At 36.3% G+C, this 20,795-nt stretch overlaps 1 protein-coding gene across 1 annotated transcript in view; it reads left to right on the forward strand.

Moving 5' to 3' along the window:
* The window catches only part of ARMCX5 (armadillo repeat containing X-linked 5), a 139,309-nt gene that overhangs the window by 104,921 nt on the left and 13,593 nt on the right, over window positions 1-20,795 (forward strand).

Genomic DNA, 20,795 nt, shown 5'->3' on the forward strand with positions numbered 1-20,795 from the left:
TGAACGAGGAAGAAATAGAAAATATGAACACACCAATCACAAGCACTGAAATTGAAACTGTGATTAAAAATCTTCCAACAAACAAAAGCCCAGGACCAGATGGCTTCACAGGCGAATTCTATCTAACATTTAGAGAAGAGCTAACACCTATCCTTCTCAAACTCTTCCAAAATATTGCAGAGGGAGGAACACTCCCACACTCATTCTACGAGGCCACCATCACTCTGATACCAAAACCAGACAAAGATGTCACAAAGAAAGAAAACTACAGGCCAATATCACTGATGAACAGAGATGCAAAAATCCTCAACAAAATACTAGCAAACAGAATCCAACAGCATATTAAAAGGATCATACACCATGATTAAGTGGGGTTTATCCCAGCAATGCAAGGATTCTTCAATATATGCAAATCAATCAACGTGATACACCATATTAAAAAATTGAAGGAGAAAAACCATATGATCATCTCAATAGATGCAGAGAAAGCTTTCGACAAAATTCAACACCCATTTATGATAAAAGCCCTGCAGAAAGTAGGCATAGAGGGAACTTTCCTCAACATAATAAAGGCCATATATGACAAACCCACAGCCAACATCGTCCTCAATGGTGAAAAACTGAAAACATTTCCACTAAGATCAGGAACAAGACAAGGTTGCCCACTCTCACCACTATTATTCAACATAGTTTTGGAAGTTTAGCCACAGCAATCAGAGCAGAAAAAGAAATAAAAGGAATCCAAATTGGAAAAGAAGAAGTAAAGCTGTCATTATTTGCAGATGACATGATACTATACATAGAGAATCCTAAAGATGCTACCAGAAAACTCCTAGAGCTAATCAATGAATTTGGTAAAGTAGCAGGATACAAAATGAATGCACAGAAATCTCTTGCATTCCTATACACTAATGATGAAAAGTTTGAAAGTGAAATTAAGAAAACACTCCCATTTACCATTGCAACAAAAAGAATAAAATATCTAGGTATAAACCTACCTAAGGAGACAAAAGACCTGTATGCAGAAAATTATAAGACACTGATGAAAGAAATTAAAGACGATACAAATAGATGGAGCGATAGACCAGTTCTTCGATTGGAAGAATCAACATTGTGAAAATGAGTCTACTACCCAAAGCAATCTACAGATTCAATGCAATCCCTATCAAATTACCAATGGCATTTTTTACAGAACTAGAACAAAAAATTTCACAATTTGTATGGAAACACAAAAGACTCTGAATAGCCAAAGCAATCTTGGGAAAGAAAAACGGAGCTGGAGGAATCCGGCTCCCTGACTTCAGACTATACTATAAAGCTACAGTAATCAAGACAGTATGGTACTGGCACAAAAACAGAAATATAGATCAATGGAACAGGATAGAAAGCCCAGAGATAAACCCACACACATATGGTCACCTTATCTTTGATAAAGGAGGCAAGCATATACAGTGGATAAAAGACAGGGTCTTCAATAAGTGGTGCTGCAAAAACTGGACAGGTACATGTAAAAGTATGAAATTAGGACACTGCCTAACACCATACACAGAAATAAACTCAAAATGGATTAAAGACATAAATATAAGGCCAGACACTATCAAACTCTTAGAGGAAAACATAGGCAGAACACTCTATGACATAAATCACAGCAAGATCCTTTTTGACCCAGCTCCTAGAGAAATGGAAATAAAAACAAAAATAAACAAGTGGGACCTAATGAAACTTAAAAGCTTTTGCACAGCAAAGGAAACCATAAACAAGACAAAAAGACAACCCTCAGAATGGGAGAAAATATTTGCAAATAAAGCAACTGACAAAGGATTAATCTCCAAAATTTACAAGCAGCTAATGCAGCTCAATATCAAAAAAACAAACAGCCCAATCCAAAAATGGGCAGAAGACCTAAATAGACATTTCTCCAAAGAAGATATACAGATTGCTAACAAACACATGAAAGAATGCTCAACATCATTAATCATTAGAGAAATGCAAATCAAAACTACAATGAGATATCATCTCACACCGGTCAGAATGGCCAACATCAAAAAATCTAGAAACAATAAATGATGGAGAGGGTGTGGAGAAAAGGGAACCCTCTTGCACTGTTGGTGGGAATGTAAATTGATACAGCCACTATGGAGAACAGTATGAAGGTTCCTTAAAAAACTAAAAATAGAACTACCATACGACCCAGCAATCCCACTACTGGGCATATACCCTGAGAAAACCATAATTCAATAAGTGTCATGTACCAAAATGTTCATTGCAGCTTTATTTACAGTAGCCAGGACATGGAAGCAACCTAAGTGTCCGTCATCGGATGAATGGATAAAGAAGATGTGGCACATATATACAGTGGAATATTACTCAGCCATAAAAAGAAATGAAATGGAGGTATTTGTAATGAGGTGGATGGAGTTAGAGTCTGTCATACAGAGTGAACTAAGTCAGAAAGAGAAAAGCAAATACAGTATGCTAACACATATATATGGAATCTAAGGGAAAAAAAAGTCATGAAGAACCTAGTGGCAAGACAGGAATAAAGACACAGACCTACTAGAGAATGGACTTGAGGATATGGGGAGGGGTAAGGGTAAGCTGGGACAAAGTTAGAGAGTGGCATGGACATATATACACTACCAAACGTAAAATAGATAGCTAGTGGGAAGCAACCGCATAGCACAGGGATATCAGCTTGGTGCTTTGTGACCACCTAGAGGGGTGGGATAGGAAGGGTAGGAGGGAGGGAGATGCAAGAGGGAGGAGATATGGGAACATATGTATATGTATAACTGATTCACTTTGTTATAAAGCAGAAACTAACACACCATTGTAAAGCCATTATACTCCAGTAAGATGTTAAACTAAATAAATAAATAAATAAATAAATAAATAAAATGTGAAAAAAAATTTAAAAAATAAAAAGTAATATGCCACAACAATTTCTTCCTGAAAGTTAGCAACTTTTTTCCTCATTAAATGTTCCCTTGGTTATTGTAAGTTTTTTTTATTAGAATACAGTGTTCTAAAACATTTGATTCTGACAATTTTTGCCATCTTAATTCTTCCTTTGATGGAGGGGTAAAGTTTTGAAGTTTCCTGCTCCACCATTTTCAGTGACATCACTACCATGAGAATTTTTACTCTTAAGCCAACTCACACAGCAATTTGAAGTTCTATGTCACAGTATTTGGGTGGTCTAATAAATATCATGTATACAATTCTGAGGTCCCCAAAACAGAGTGAACCCAGGTACATTGCTCAAACAAGTCCCTGGGGAAACCTACATTTTCCTTAGGTCTTAAAGTATTTCCACAGATGAAGCTTCAAAGAAAATATGAACCTCACAGTGAGAAATCATCAAACACACATGAGGAAATTATGTTCAAGGACCAAGTGTTCTAACTTGTCAAAACTCCCACGAACTTCAGATTTTGGAATTTTAGGATTGTTTTGACAATATGGATACATTTCAAAAATAGAATACATATATAAATTAAAAGTAATGCTATATATTTATAAATACATATGTATGTAGTAATGTATAAACATGCAAATGAGTAATATACACACACTCGGTATAGTGTTTACCTCTGAGGAAGGAGGAAGTAAGAAAGGGGGAAGGATGGGGGTGAGTTTCTGATTGTATCCATAAATGTTATTACCTTAAAAAAAGAGATATGAAAGAATTATTACATATGTGGCATAGCAAATATATGGTACACATGGTATTTGATATATAATTTTATAACTTTTCTCTACGTTTTTGTAAATTTAACTTTTTCACAATTTATTTTAAGATAATCTTCAGGTGAATTTTCTGAGTGATCTTGTTTTAATATCACTATTTTAAAATTTTAAAATAAATGTATACCCCTTTTCCCCATTTTTCCCACTCCCCACCCTCAGCCTTTGGCAACCACCAAACTGATCTGCATATCAGTGAGCTTGGGGTTTTTTTTTCCCTTTTAGATTCCACATATAAGAGAGATCATACAGTATTTGTCTTTATCTTTCTGACTTATTTCACTTAGCATAATGCCCGAGGTCCATCCATTTTATTGTAAATGGCAATATTTCATCATTTTTATGGCTGAATAATAGTCCATTGTGTATATATATTTACCATAATTTTTATTCATTCATCTACTAATGGACACAGGTTGTTTCCATATCTTGTCTATTATAAATAATGCTTCACTGAACATGGGTGGGCATATATCTTTTTGAGTTAGCGTTTTCATTTTCTTCAGATAAATACCCAGATGTGGAATTGCTAGATCATATGGTAGTGCTATTTGTAGTAATTTGAGGAATATCCATACTATTTTCCATACTGGCTGCACCAACTTACAATTCTACCAACAGTGCACAAGTCTTCCTTTTTCTCCACATCCTCGTCAACATTTCTTATCTCTTGTCTTTTTGAGAAAAGCCATTCTAACAGGTGTGAGTTGATGTCTATTGTGGTTTTCATTTACATTTCCCTGATGATTAACGATGTTGAGCATCTTTTCATGTACCTTTTGGCCATCTGTATGTTTGCTTTGGAAAAATGTCTACTCAGATCTTTAAATCAGATTGTTTCATTTTTTGGTATTGAATTGTATGTGTTCTTTATGTATCTTGTGTATTAACTCCTTTGGATATATGATTTGCAAATATTTTCTCTCATTCTGTAGGCTGCCTTTTAATTTTGTTGATGGTTTAATTTGCTGTCTAGAAGCTTTTTAGTTTGATGCAGTCCTATTTGCTTATTTTTGCTTTTGTCTCCCTTACCTGAGGAGACATATCCAGAAAAATATTGCTAGGATTGATGTCAAAGACCATACTGCCTATGTCTTTTTCTAGGAGTTTTATGGTTTCAGGTCTTCAATTTGTCTTTAATCCATTTTGAGTTCCTTTTTGTGTATGGTGTAAAATAGTGGTTGTGTTTTATTCTTTTGCATGTGACTGTCCAGTTTTCCCAACACCTTTCACCATTGCATATTCTTGGCTTGTTTGTCATAAATTAATTGACCATATATGCATGGGTTTATTTTGGGGCTCTCTATTCTGTTCCATTGATCTATGTGTCTTGTTTTTATGCCAATACCATACTGTTTGAACTACTATAGCTTTGTAATATAGTTTGAAGTCAGGGAGTGTGATGCCTCCAGCTTTGCCCTTCTTTCTCAAGATTCCTTTGGCTATTTGGTTTTTGAGGTTCCATACAAATTTTAGGATTATTTGTTTTATTTCTCTGAAAAATGCCATGGGAATTTTGACAGGGCTTTGATTGAATTTGTAGGTTGCTTTGGGTAGTATAGACATTTTAACAATATTCATTCTTCCAATTCATGAGTATGGAATGTCTTTCCATTTGTTTGTATCTTCTTCAGTTTCTTTCATTAATGTCTTGTAATTTCCAATATGCAGGTCTTTCATCTACTGGATTAAATTTCATCCTAGGTATTTTGTTCTTTTTGATGCAGTTGTAACTGGGATTGTTTTTTTTTTTTAATTTCTCTTTCTGATAGTTCATTATTAGTGTGTAGAAATGCAATAGATTTTTGTGTGTTGATTTTTTATCCTGCCACTTTACTGAATTTATTAGTTCTAACAGTTTTTTGATTGAGTCTTTAGGGTTTTCTATATATAATATTATGTTAAATTCAAATAGTGATAACTTTACTTCGTCCTTTCCAATTTGGATGCCTTTTATTTCTTTTTCTTGCCTAATTGCTCTGGCTAGGACTTCCAATACTGTGTTGAATAGAAGTGGTGAGAGTGGGCATCCTTGTCTTGTTCTTGATCTTAGAGGAAAGGTTTTCAGCTTTTTACCATTATGATGTTAGCTGTGGGCTTGTCATATATGGTGTTTATTACGTTGCTGTACATTCCCTCTATACTGACTTTGTTAAGAGTTTTTACAATAAACGGATGTTGAATTTTGTCAAGTGCTCTCTCTGTGTCTATTAAGGTGATGATATAATTTTTATCCTTCACTTTGTTAATGTGGTGTATCACAGTGACTGATTTGCAAATGCTGAACCACTCTGTCATTCCTGGAATAAATCCCTGTTGATCATGGTGTATGATCCTTTTAATGTATTGTTGAATCTGGTTTGCTAATATTTTGGTGAGGATTTTTGCATCTATGGTCATCAGGGATATTGGCCTCTAATTTTCTTTTCTTGCCGTGCCCCATCAGGTTTTGTTATCAGGAGAATACTGGCCTCAGAACATGAGCTTGGAAGAGTCCCTCCTCTTGTATTTTTTGGAAATGTTTGAGAAGGACTAGTATTAATTCTTCTTTGAATGTTTGGTAGAATTCACCAGTGAAGCTGTCTGGTCCTAGATTTTTATTTGTTGGGAGGTTTTTGAATAAATTTTTCTACAGTTAGCATTAAGAGACAGAACATGCCATATAGAAGGGAAAGAAGGAATGAAACAGAAGCAAAATTTGAAGAGACAGTGACTCAGAATTTTTCAGAATTGATGAAAAATAGAAACCACATCTTCAGAAACCCCAGTAAATTTAAAGCAACTTAAGAGAAAGATATACATACCTAAACACATTATAGTAAAGTTGTATACGTTAAACTCATACAGAAAATATTAATAGGAGCTACATAAAAATAAATTGCCTTCAAAGAAATACCAATTATACACGCAGCTAATTCTCAATAGCAATAATGAAAGAAACAAAGCTGTCAATCTAGAGTGCTACCCCTAGAGAATTAGAGGAAAAAGTTACATGACGTTAGGCATTGGAGCTAACTCATAGGTAACAGGAAATATAGGGCATAGAAAACAAGTGAAACAATGTCATAAATATTCAATGAGACAAATTCTGAATGTAGGACATTATTTAAAACAATCAGCCCAGTCTCTTCAAAAGGTCAGTGTCATGAAAAAAGTTCGACAGGACAAACTGTGGTAGATAAATGAGATTTAAGAAATGTAACAGCAACTAATAGAGTATGTGATCCTTGATTGGAACCTGGTTTGTAAAACTGCTGTATACCACATTTTGGAACAACTGGGAAAATTTAAATATGGAGGGAATCAGATATGGGGAACTATAGTTAATCTTATTATAGCAATGATGGTATTTTGATTATGTAGGAAAATGTTCTTATACTATGAAGATGCATGGTAAATTATTTAGGCTGACATGGTATAATTTACTTTGAAAGGTTTAGACAAAACTATGTAAAAGAATATATTTATTTATTGAACCCAGGTCTGTATATAGGTGTTTATTTTCTTATTCTATCTTTATGTATGTTCTAAATGTTCATTAAAAAATTAATGAAAAGAATGAGGTTGAAATAAAGGCATTTCAGATAGATAGTAATAGAGATATTTTCCAAAAGTAAGTTCACAAAAAGAAATTTTAAAATTGTATTTTGGGCAGAAAGGATGATGTTTTGAGATGATGCAGTAAGAATGAAAAGCAGCAGAAGTGGTAAATATGTGTAAATCTAAAGAAACATTGGCTTAAAAAGAATATCTTGCAAGATGAGAACATAGTAAAGAATTAAGTAAATGACAATACAAGATTGTGAGTTGGGAGGAGGTGATTAGAGTTTAAAATGTTTTGAGTTTGGGAGGAACATTAAGAGTTCTTCATTTTATTTTATTTTTTTATAAAAATGTGTAGGGTAACCACTAACATAATAGAAATAGAGTAGGTAACTTTTGAAGTAGCAGATTCTTAAAACATGGAATGAGGAAAAATACTCAAGTCAATTCATAAGACAGAGAGGAGAGAAAAGTAGATGAGGTTAGAAAGGTAGAAAGCACAAAATAAAATGGAAGATACATTTAAATAGGTCATTTGTTACAAAAATGTAACAAGATTAACACTCAAAGGACAAAGATTTTCAGACTGGATACAAAAAGAATCTAATCATATCCTGTTTGCAAGAAACATATCTAAAACTAGGATACAGAATGATTGAAACTAAGAGTATAAAAAATTACATGTCGTGCTAGCTAAACAAAAATTTCTGGTGTAGCTTTATTAAACTCTGAAAAATAGAAATTGATCAAAATGGTAACTTCATAATGATAAAATATCTAATTCATCAGGAATGCATAACAATTACATTCTGTAATCACTTAATAACAATTTCAAAATATATAAATAAATATTCAGTGAATTACATGGAGAAATAGATACGTCCATCACCATGATGGAAGATTTAAAGATTATAAGTGTTAGATTATGGAACAAAAAAAAAAGTGACACAGAAGTTTCAACAATACAATAAGCTTAATTTAAAGCATGCATATAAAACACTGCACCTAACAATTGCCAGAATATACATTATTTAGAACAAAACTAGAACATTTACTGAAACTGACCACACAAAAGTTTATAAATCAAATCTCAACAAATTTCAAAGAGTTGTTCTATAGATTATATTCTTTGACCATAATACAAAAAAGTTAGAAATCAATAGCAAAATGACAACTAGAAACAACAACAAAAAGTGTTTTGAAATTTAGGCACACTTCAAAATAATCTATGGATTAAAGAAGTCAGTGTGGAGGTTATAAAATATTTACAACCGAACAGTAATAAACATATTTTACCACAACTTCATTAACATCTTGGGATCAAATTTGCATTGGGTTGACCCTAACAAACACATTATGTCATTACATCTTCAGGAAAATGTTATGAGATTTTCCATTTTGTAGACAAGGAAACTGTCTTCAGGAGGGTGAGAACTAGCCTTGTCAATATACATCACAATATTACCCATATTTTCAGGTTTTTAACTCAATCACTTCTTTCTGGCTACAAAAGTGTTAAACATTTGTTGTAAAGTAATTCCAGCAACACAGATGCATACATCCCCTGTGTCTTCTCTCCTTCTACCTCCCTATACAAAATATCTTGGGCTGATTTTTGGATTAGCAATACATCTAGTCTATCTTTACATGCTTTTTCACTTAATATATCATGCCGGTCTATTGCAGTTACAAATCTAATCTCTTCTTTTTAAAGATTGCCTAGTTTTCCATTTGTTCCTGGGTGAGGGACATTGTGCTTCTTTCCCATTTTTACAAACTAGCTACAGTAATCAACCTTCCCCATACAATTTGCACTTGAGGAGGGAATATATCTACATGATGTCCTAGACCTAAAACTTTTACCAAAAAGCCTGAACATTGTATATTTTATTATTTATTTCAAATAAATCTTCCAAACATTGTAAATATATTCCTGCCAAAAATGTATTAGTGTCTAGTTCCCCACACCTTTGCAAGCATGGGCTGTTCTTTGTATTTTTAATTTTTGTGTAGTTTGATAGAAAAAATTTTCAGTTAGCAATATAACTTATTTTATATTTTACATTTTAATAATATAACTAATTTTAATGCTCACGTAGCATTCTATCCTATGACTGTGACATGATTGAACCAATTCATATTGTTGACCATCTAGGATGGTTATCATTTTCCCTGTAACAAAATATACAACAATGAACATTGTGGTAGGCTAAAAGTTGCCCCCTGAAAGTTATCCATGTCTTAATTCCTGGAACCTGTGAATGTTATCTTATATGGCAAAAAAAAAAAATGGTTATTTTGGGATTTGAATATGGAAATTGAGATGGGGAGATGATTCTGGATTAGTAGAGATGGCTCTAAATGCAATCAGAATGTCTTTTTAAGAGAGATGCAGAGGGATATTTCACACAAAAGAGGAGAAGACAGGCACAGAAGAGAAGGCAATGTGACTACAGAGGCAGAGATTGGGGCATGCCAAGGAATGCTGGCAGCCACCAGATGCTGGAAGAGGCAAGAAAGGGACTGTTCCTGAGAGCCTCTGGCACAGTTCTGCCAACACCTTGATTTTAGCTTGGTTATACTGATTTTGGATTTCTGCCCTCCAGAATTGTGAGAGAATAAATATCTGTTGTTCTCAGCCACCCAGTCTGTGGCAATTTGTTACATGAGCAATAGAAAACTAATACTAACATCCTTTTAGTTATTTTTATTTCTTAAAGTATATTTTTCATATATATCATTTGACTCAACTTACCAAAGAATTAACGAATTTGCCATCTTTCTTCTGTCCCCAAATTTATGATTTTAACAACAGAACCTATAGAACTGTGTATATATGTGTGTATGCATGATTGTGTGTGTGTGTGCGCATGCGCATGCATGCACACATTGCATATCTGGTGACGTCTAAAGAATTTCTCTTTCCCCTTGCAACTTTATTGCTGCCCTACCCCTGCCATTTCTAAATTCTGGGCTATTACAGATGAATTAAGCTGGTGATTTTCAAAGATGACAATTTTAATTAATTTTGAATGTCCTTTACTCTTTCATTAGGATAAATTTTTATAACTGGAAATGCTGACTTAAATAGAATGCCCCAATTTAATTCAATTTCATAAGTGGCACCAAGAAAACTGTACCAATTTACAGGACATAAATTGCAATTGAATAATAAGGCACGGGGGAGGGAGGAATGTAGCCATCCTGACATTATTTCACAAAGGATGGGCACTAGTTTCTGTCAAGGACCATCTTTCAGGCTTCAGCCACAGTTCGTTGACTTACTAATGATTAGTAATTGACAAGAGCTTATGCACAAGTGCCTCCTGAAGCAGCTTTGCAGTAACTCATGAGAAGACCACAATGCTTGGATTTAACCAACCTAGGTATCCATCTCAGCACCAGGAGGGGGAAGCACAAATCTTAAGGAACGTATGAGGATATTTAAAGCAAAATTGAGGCAAGAGGTAGATGGGTCCCCCCAGGGTAAGCAACTGGACATTCATTCCCTGTGGACCGATACTCCAAGATGAGAATAGCAGGACAATCGAGAGAGGAGGCTGGGCCCTGCCCAGATAGAAGATAAGAGACCACATATTTCTCATTCTCGAAGTCAATGAGACCTTCCTGACTAGAAAGCTCCTCAGAGGTCAAAAGGCAAGTGATGCTAAGCTACCCATAGGCCTCTTAGGTGGAATCCATCTTGGCTGAGAGATGCATACACACACATGGGAGCATCCTGAGATATACCAAATACGTACTCTGAACCAGGCAAATCAAAATGATTGACCAAAGAAAACCTGGAAGAAATGCCCCATATAAGTGATTTAAACTACCACGAGGGCATGAGTCTCTCTCTGCGTCTGCCCATGTGTCTATCCACGCATATTGTATGCTTTTTCCTCCTAATAAATGCTTTACTTATGTCACTACTTTCCGTCTTTGTGGGAATTCTTTTCTGCAAAGTCGAAGGGCCAGGGCCTTGTAACTGACCAGTGGTCTAGTGGTTAGGGTTTGGCACTTCCACCGCTGTGGCCTGGCTTCGATTCCCGGTGTGGGAACCAAAACCCTGCTTCAAGCCACTGAAGGCCGAGGCCACCCGAGATCATATTTGGTGCCGAAACCCGGGACTTCAAGGTAAACCGCGAGCTTCGCCCAGCTGTGGCTTGAGTCCTCTGACTTTTGCTCTTGCTTTCTTTCTTTCACTCTCCGCTTTGCTTTCTTTTCAAGACCCACAGGGCATAACCACTAGTCGGTTGTTCCCTAAGAGGGCATAATTTCCCTGATCCTGGGTGATAGGAAGCTCCACTGCCAGTTACCCCAGAGGGACTAGTCTCTCTTTCTTTGGGTTACAGAGAGTATGGAGGGATATAGGGAGGTGGATTTGGGGATCAGTCAGAGGGACCGAGAGAAGTAGGTGGCTCCGGAGAAGTAGGGTTACTGTCAGGCTTAGGAGGAGCTAGGTTTCCCCCCGAGAGATGGGAGAGCTTAGAAGGGGATCGTCTAAAATGTCTGGAGAGTTTTCTGGTTCCCCAGGTTTTGAATTACAAGAGCTGTATAGGGCGGGATTTTGGTAAAGGACCGTGAAAGCCTGAATATAGGGAACCTCAGTCCACTTTCCCATCCTGTGGCAATAATGACCTAATTGTAGAACAGTATTATAATTTAGAGACCCATTTTCAGGCCATTTTTCTCCATTCCCCAACTTACACAAAGGCCAGGCACTGTTACAGTAGAACTTAAGTTTTTCCTTTCTTAGCCCTCTATTTTAAAAAATTTCCAATTCTAGGACTTCCCTGGTGGTGCAGTAGTTAGGAGTCTGCCTGCCAATGCAGGGGACACGGGTTCAATACCTGGTCCAGGAAGATCCCACATGCCATGGAGCAACTAAGCCCGTGCGCCACAACTACTGAGCCTGAGCTCTAGAGCCCATGAGCCACAACTAATGAGCCTGCACGCCACAACTACTGAAGCCTGCATGCCCTAGAACCCACGCACAGCAACTACTGAGCCCACGTGCCACAACTACCGAAGCCTGCGCGTTCTAGGGCCCGTGTGCTGCAACTACTGAGCTGACATGCTACAACTGCTGAAGCCCGCGCACCTAGAGCCCATGCTCCACAAGGGAAGCCACTGAATGAGAAGCCCACACACCACAACAAAGAGTAGCCCACACACAGCAACAAAGACCCAATGCAGCCCCCCCAAAAAAAATTCCAATTCTTAAGGATACACTCCAGAGGTGTTTCTTCTGGCTTGGAAGGGGATCCTGCCCTGTTGAGTAACCTGCAACTGAGAACAAGAGAGCACTCCTAGAAATGGAATCCAGCATCCCAGAAACATTTACCAGGAGGCTTTAACCTGAACGGGTTCAGGGCATCCCCCAAATTCCCTTTGAACCTGATGGGGTTTCAAGCATCCTCTACTCCCTCATCGATTTCTGACTAGACGTCTCTGGTCTTCCGTGGTACCTTGCCCAAGGTGTCTCCCCACATAACCAGGGGAGGACATTTGAACTAGTGCAGACCGGTTGCCAGGACTTTCCTTAGGAAGGATCCCATGGCTATAGAGCTTATGTCCTATGATGTCTTCCTATGCTGGGGTGTATTCCTCATGACTGAGCATCTACAAAATTTATAATTCGGGCTTCTGGGTAGCGGCCAGCCCAATAGGCTGTCCGTAGCAGTGTGTATGCTGCCAAGGCCTGGACTAAAGGGGGTCTGATAGATGCGAAGAAGAACCCTTGGAGAAATTGGAGTTGAGCGCTATGGAAGGTGGCATGGGGTTCAAGGCTCGAAGGGCAGGAGATGGAGAAATTCTCATAGTAAATTTCCGGGTGTTGAGTGAGGTGAGAGACTAGACAGCAGAAGAACCCAAAATCCTTTGTCCTGTCTGGCAGCTAAGATAGAATTGGGAATTGTCTGACAATTTTGTCTGACACAAGCAGCACTGGGTTTGGCAGTGGTAGGGCCCAGGAATCATTTAAGAATGATATCCAGGAAATCCTTCCCTAAAAGGGCACGGAGATATGAAGTGAGAAAGAGACCTTCTTGTGTGAGTAAGGTGGGAAGGAAAAGCGTAGTGGAGTGTTCCATACGGGGCAGTGAGAGAGGGAGAGCGAGAGAAAGAGAGAGAGACCCCTGGGGCTCCTGCACGGTCGGAAATCACATTTCCACCAGGTCCCAAAGGACAGCGTCAGCTGTCGCCCAAGCGTTATTTTAATCTGCACGGCCTGGGGAATCCCACTGCCACCCCCAATGTTGGAGGGAGCCATAACACTGTAGGTGGACAGAGGTTATGCCCTGCAGGTCTTGAAAAGAATGCAAAGCGGAGAGTGAAAGAAAGAAAGCAAGAGCAAAAGTCAGAGGACTCAAGCCGCAGCTGGGCGAAGCTCGCGGTTTACCTTGAAGTCCCGGGTTTCGGCACCAAATATGATCTCGGGTGGCCTCGGCCTTCAGTGGCTTGAAGCAGGGTTTTGGTTCCCACACCGGGAATCGAAGCCAGGCCACAGCGGTGGAAGTGCCAAACCCTAACCACTAGACCACTGGTCAGTTACAAGGCCCTGGCCCTTCGGCTTTGCAGAAAAGAATTCCCACAAAGACGGAAAGTAGTGACATAAGTAAAGCATTTATTAGGAGGAAAAAGCATACAATATGCGTGGATAGACACATGGGCAGACGCAGAGAGAGACTCATGCCCTCGTGGTAGTTTAAATCACTTATATGGGGCATTTCTTCCAGGTTTCCTTTGGCCAATCATTTTGATTTGCCTGGTTCAGAGTACGTATTTGGTATATCTCAGGATCCTCCCATATGTGTGCATGCATCTCTCAGCCAAGATGGATTCCACCAAAGAGGCCTATGGGTAGCTTAGCATCACTTGCCTTTTGACCTCCAAGGAGCTTTCTAGTCGGGAAGGTCTCCTTGACTTCAAGGATGAGAAATATGTGGTCTCTTATCTTCTAGCCTCCTCTCTCGATTGTCCTGCTATACTCATCTTGGAGTATCGGTCCACAGGGAACGAATCTCCAATTCCTTACCCTGGGGGGACCCATCTACCTCCTGTCTCAAAATGAGTAAAGACCATGAAGAGATTTGTCACAAAACAAGAAATAAAGATTGCCAACTAAAGTATTAAAAGTATCTTTAAATTCACATGTAATGAAAGAAACATACTGATTTTCATCTATTGGTGAGGTTCACAGTGGTGAGGTTTTTCATTTAAATTATTGAGTACATAAAATTAGAGGAATTTTAATTTTACAGGCATGCCAATACCTTGCTGTAAGGACTGTAATATGGTATGAATTTTAAGCAGGAGTAATTTGTGGTAAGTATCAATGAACAGAGGAGGCCCAAACTTTTGGCTTCAGCACTTTCACTTTTAGAAATACCTCATTAGGAAATTAGGTAGACAAGTGTGACAAGATAAAATATGTCTATGGGGATGGTTATCACAGCTTAATACATTAGCCTCTGTTTATTATTTCATATTAATATTTTAAAAGTGAGTGACAGTTTAGCTTTCTGGTAGCACTAATAAGTGCTATAGGCAGCATCTAAACCACCAATAATGGGGAGCTCTGGGAGCTTTTAAAGGGAAATGCAGATGCTGATGAGAAGGGAGTGTGTCCACCTAATAAGGCTCATATCCAAATGTTAAATATCAATTGCTTTCCTCCTTTCTGGATAATTTTATAAATGTCACAAGAATTGCCTCACATTCTCTAAACCTAGACTGCATCATACCAAGAAGGCAAAGGGTTAGGTTCTCCTATCAGCTGCTGTCATTAGACTCTGAAAGGGAAGGCAAAAACTGTTAACAAGAAAGTGTACTCAGAGTGTGTACCCTTCTAGCCAACTGAGGACATTACTTCCATGCATGAAGAACTGCTATCTGAGAGATTCTACCCAGGAATTCTCATCTTCTATGAAGTAGTGACACTGTGACTAGCACCATGCAAGGCACTAGGTTAAAGTGACAAAATGCACAGACATAATTTGGTAGTGATCATGAAAACTATAGTGTACCATGAATTTCACTAGTATCTTTTATTATTTCATTCCTCTTCTAGTGTAACACTACCTTAAACAGACCTTAAATTCAAAATGTGAAATTGAATTTAAAATAGGTGTTTATCATGAAACTGCAATAATTAGATGATTTCGTGATAAGTTAAAAATAGAACTATAAAGAAAAAGAATTTTAAAATATTCAACTCCTTTTCATGACAAAAACACTCGATAAGCTAAAAATAGAAGGAAACTTCCTCAACATAATAAAGGTCATATGTGAAAAGCCTACAACTATCATTGCACTCAGTGGTGAAAGCCTGACAGCTTTTCCTCTAAAATCAGCAACAAGGCAAGGATGCCCACTCTCACCACTTCTATTCAACATAGTATTGGAAGTCCTAGCCAGAGGAATTAGGCAAGAAAAAGAAATAAAAGGCATTCAATTTGGAAAGCAAGAAGTAAAATTCTCTCTGTAGATGGCTTGATCTTATATGTAGAAAATGCTAAAAATTACATACACACAAACACTGATAGAACCAATGAACGAATTCAGCACTATTCACTATAACCAAGAGGTGGAAGCAACCAAAATGTCCACTGAAGGATGAGTGGATAAACAAAATATGTATATGCATACAATGGAATTTTATTCAGCACTAAAAAGGAAGGAAATCCTGTCACATGCTTCAATATGGAAATAGCCTTAATGACATTATGCTAAGTGAAATTAGCCAGTCACATAAAGACAAATACTATATGATTCCACTTATATGAGGTCTCTAAAGTAGTCAAATCATAGCTGCAGAAAATAGAATAATGGTTTCCATGGGCCAGGGGAAGGGGAAAAGAGGAATTGTTTAATGGGTAGAGTTTCAGGTTTGAAAGATGAAAAAGTTCTGGAGATCTTTTGTACTATAATGTGAATATACTTAACCCTATTCAACTGTACACTGAAAAATTGTTAAGGTGTTAAATTTTATGTTATGTGGTTTTTACCATAATAAAAAAAACTCAATATACCTAAAACAAATAAAGAGATTGAATCAGTAGTCAAAAACCTCCCCCAAATAAAAGTCCTGGACCAGATACTTTCACCAGTGAATTCTATTATGTATTTAATGAAGAATTAACACCAGTCCTTCACAAATTCTTCCAAAATAACTGAAGAGAAGGGAACACTTCCTAAAACTCTTTCTGTGAGGCCAGCATTACCCTGATACCACAGCCAGATAAAGATACCACAAGAAAATAAAATTACAAACTAATATCCTTTATAACTATAATACCAATATTCTCAACAAAATATTAGCAGAGCAAATCCAACAGCATATTAAAAGGATTATTCAGCATAACCAAATGGGATTTATCCCAGGAATTCAAGGGTGTTTCAACATAAGAAAATCAACCAATGTAATACATCACACTAATATAAATGAAAGAAGACAAAATGATCATCTCAGTTGATACAGAAAAAGCATTTGACAAAATCCAATACCCTTTCATAATAAAGACACTCAGAAAACTAGGAATAGAGGGAAATTTTCTCAACATGATAACAAGTATTTATGAAAGTTCCACAGCTAACATCATACTCAATGGTGAAAGTCTAAAGGATTTTCCCCTAAAATCAAGAATAAGACATGATTGCCCACTTTCATTGCTGCAAGTCAACATTGTACTAGAAATTCTAGCCAGAGCTATTAGACAAGAAAAAGAAAAGACATACAAATTGGAAAGGAAGAGGTAAAACTATCACTATTCACTGCTGATATGATCTGTTATACAGAAAATCCCAATTAATCCACAAGAAAGCTATTAGAGCTAACAATCCCAACTCAGCAAAGTTGCAGGGTACAAAACACACTCAAAAAAATCACTTGTGTTTCTATACAGAAGCAATGAACTATCCAAAAAGGAAATTAAGAAAGCAATTCCTTTTACAATAGCATATAAAATAATTAAATACTTTGTAATAATTTAACCAAGGAGCTGAAAGATTCGCTTGCTGAAAGCTACAAAACATTCCTGAAAGAATTAAAGAAGACCTAAACAAATGGATAGACATTCTGTGTTCATGATAGGAAGACATAATATTGTTAAGATGTCAATGCTTTCCAAAGTGATCTACAGATTCAATGCAATAAAAATTCAAAGAGCCTTTTTTTGCAGAAATGTGAAAGCTGATCTTCAGATTCATATGGAATTGGAAGGGGCCTTGAATAGCCATGACTGTCTTGAAAAATAAAAATAAATTGAGGACTCATACTTCCCAACTTCGAAACTTACTACAAAGCTATGGTAATTAAAACAGTATGGAAAGCCCACGTGCAGCAATGAAGACCCAATGCAGCCAAAAATAAATAAATAAATAAATAAACAAACAAACAAACAAAACAAAAAACAGTATGGTAGTTGCATAAGGACAGACACATAGACCAATGGAATAGAGACCCCAGATATAAACAGAAAATCAATAGTCAATTGGTTTTCCACAAGGGATGCCAAGACCCTTCCATTGAGAAGGGACAGTCTTTTGAATAAATGGTGCAGGGAAACTGGACATCCACATGCAGAACAATTAAGTTGGACCCTTACCTTACACCATATACAAAAAATAACTCAAAATGAATCCATGACCTAAACTTAAGAGCTAAACCTGTAAAACTCTCAGAAGAAAACATTCGAGAAAATTTCATGATACTAGGTTTGACAACAGTTTCATGGATATGACACCAAGCAACACAGGCAACAGCAACAACAAAATACATACATTGGACTTCATCAAAATTAAGAACTTTTGTACATCAAAAGATACTATCAAGAAAGTGGATAGACAACCTACTGAATGGGAGAAAATATTTGGAAATGATATATCTTAAAAGTGATTAATATCCATAATACATAAAGAACTCCTAAAACTAAACAACAAAAAAGCAAACAACCCAATTTAAAAATGGGCAAAGGACTTAAAACATGTCTCCAGAGAACATAACAAATGGCCAATAAGCATGTGAAAAAATGTTCAGCATCATTAGTCATGAGTGAAATGCAAATCAAAACCACGAGATACCAGTTTACACCTACTAGGACACCTATAATTTTTTTAAACTAAAGTAGCAAGCATTGGCAAGGATGTGGAGAAACTAGAACTCTTGTGCATTGCTGGTGGGAATGTAAAATAGCATGGCTGCAGTGGAAAACAGTTTGTCAGCTTCTCACAAGGTTAAACATAGAACTATCATATGACCCAGCAATCCCACACCTGGCTATATACCCAAAATAATTGAAAGCAGTAACTTGAAATATGTATACACCAGTGTTCTAGCATTATTATTCACAATAGCCAAAAGGTGGAAACAACCTAAGAGCCCATTGGTGGATGAATGGGTACACAAAATATGGTATATACATAAAATGGAATTTTATTTAACCATAGGAAGGAATGAAATTTTGGTATGTACTAAACCATGGATTGGCCTTGAAGACATTATACTTAGTGAAATATGGCAGACACAGAAGCACAAATATTATAGTATTCCACTTGTATAAGGTACCTAGAATAGGCATATTTATGGAGACATAAAGTAGAATAGTGTTTACCAGGAGCTTAGGGGAGGAGAAAAAGAGGAGTTATTTTTTATTGGGTATAGTGTTTCTGTTGGGAATGATGAAAATGTTTTGGTATAAATAGTAGTGATGATTATACAACATTGTGAATGTATTTAATGCCATTGAATTATACACTTACAAATGACTAAAGTAATAAATATTATGTCATGTATATTTTACCACAATTTGGAAGAGTGGCAACCTATTTGGAGATAAATAACATAAAATACATTCCACCACAATAAACTGCAATTAGTTCAAAGATTTAAATGCAAATATTGAAACATAAAAGTACCAGGAGAATTTTTTTTACTTATATTCTTGGTGAGAGAAAATGCCATGGCTGGTTAGATAGAAATCAATGGGGGCATTAAAAAAAAAGATTGATAAAGTTAACTGATAATGTTGACATGATTCATAATACCGAAACATTTGCAGGTGAATTAATCTTATATTTAGAAAATCCTAGGAAATCCACTAAGAAACTATTAAAACCAATAAGTTGAGCAAATTCACATGATAAAATATCAATATACAAAACACAGTTGTATTTTTATACAGTAGTAATGAGCAAACCAATAAAATTTTAAAAACAACTACAATACCATTAAAAAGAATAAAAAACTTAGAAATAAATTTAACCAAAAAAGTGTAAGGTTTGTACACTGAAAACCTACAAACCATTGTTGAAAGAAATTAGAGAACTAAACAAATGGAAGGACATCCTGTGTTCATGGATTGGAAAACTTAGTATTGTTAAGGTACCAATACTGGCCAAATTGATCTATGGATTAAATGCAATCCTTACCACATTACAGCTCCGTTTTTTTTCAGGCATTCACAAGCTGTTCCTAAAACTTATATGTAAGTGCAAGGGATCCAGAATAGCCAAAATAATCTTTAAAAAGAACAAAGTTGGAGGATTTACACTGTGAGATTTCAATACTTATTACAAAGCTACAATAATCAGGACTGTGCAGTACTGACATAGGGTGTGTATATATATATATATATATATATATATATATATATATATATATATATATATATATATATATATATATATATACACACACACACACACATATATCAGTGGAATAGAATTGAGAGTCCAGAAATAAATCTTTATATTTATTGAGTTTTGACAAGGATGTTAGGACCATACAATGGGGTAAGAATTGTCTTTTCAACAAATGGTGCTGGCACAACTGGATAAGCACATGCAAAAGAATGAATTTGGATCCCTACCTCACACCATATTTTAAAACTCAAAATTGATCAACGTCCTAAATGTAAGACCTAAAACTATAAAACATAGGTATAAATTTATGTGACCTTGGATTAAGTAGTAGTTTCAAACATATGACATGAAAAGCACAAGCAACAGAAGGAAAAATAGACAAACTGGACATCATCAAAATTAAAAACTTTTGTGCTTCAAAAGGCACAATCAAGTAAATGAAATGCCAACCCACAAAATTGGAGAGAATTTTGCAAATCATTTGGTAAGGGACTTGGATCTAAAATGTATAAAAAACGGTTCCAACTCAATAATAAAGGTACAAATCAATAATAAAAAGATAAATAATCCAATTTTTAAATGGTCAAAGGACCTGGATAGACGTTTATCCAAAGAAGATATAAAAGTGGCCAATAAGCACATGAAAAGATGCTCAACATCATCAGCCATTAGGAAAATCAAAACCACAATTAGGTACCATTTCACACCCACTAGGATGACTATAATACTAAAGACAGATAATAAAAGGTGCTAGAAAGTATAGGGAGATATTGGAATCCTCATACCCTGCTGGTGGGAATGTAAAGTGGTGTGGTTGTTTTGGGAAACAGTAACTTCAAAAGGTGACCATATGTTCCATC

Source organism: Eschrichtius robustus, chromosome X (assembly GCF_028021215.1).
Source record: "Eschrichtius robustus isolate mEscRob2 chromosome X, mEscRob2.pri, whole genome shotgun sequence".
Lineage (NCBI taxonomy): Eukaryota > Metazoa > Chordata > Mammalia > Artiodactyla > Eschrichtiidae > Eschrichtius > Eschrichtius robustus.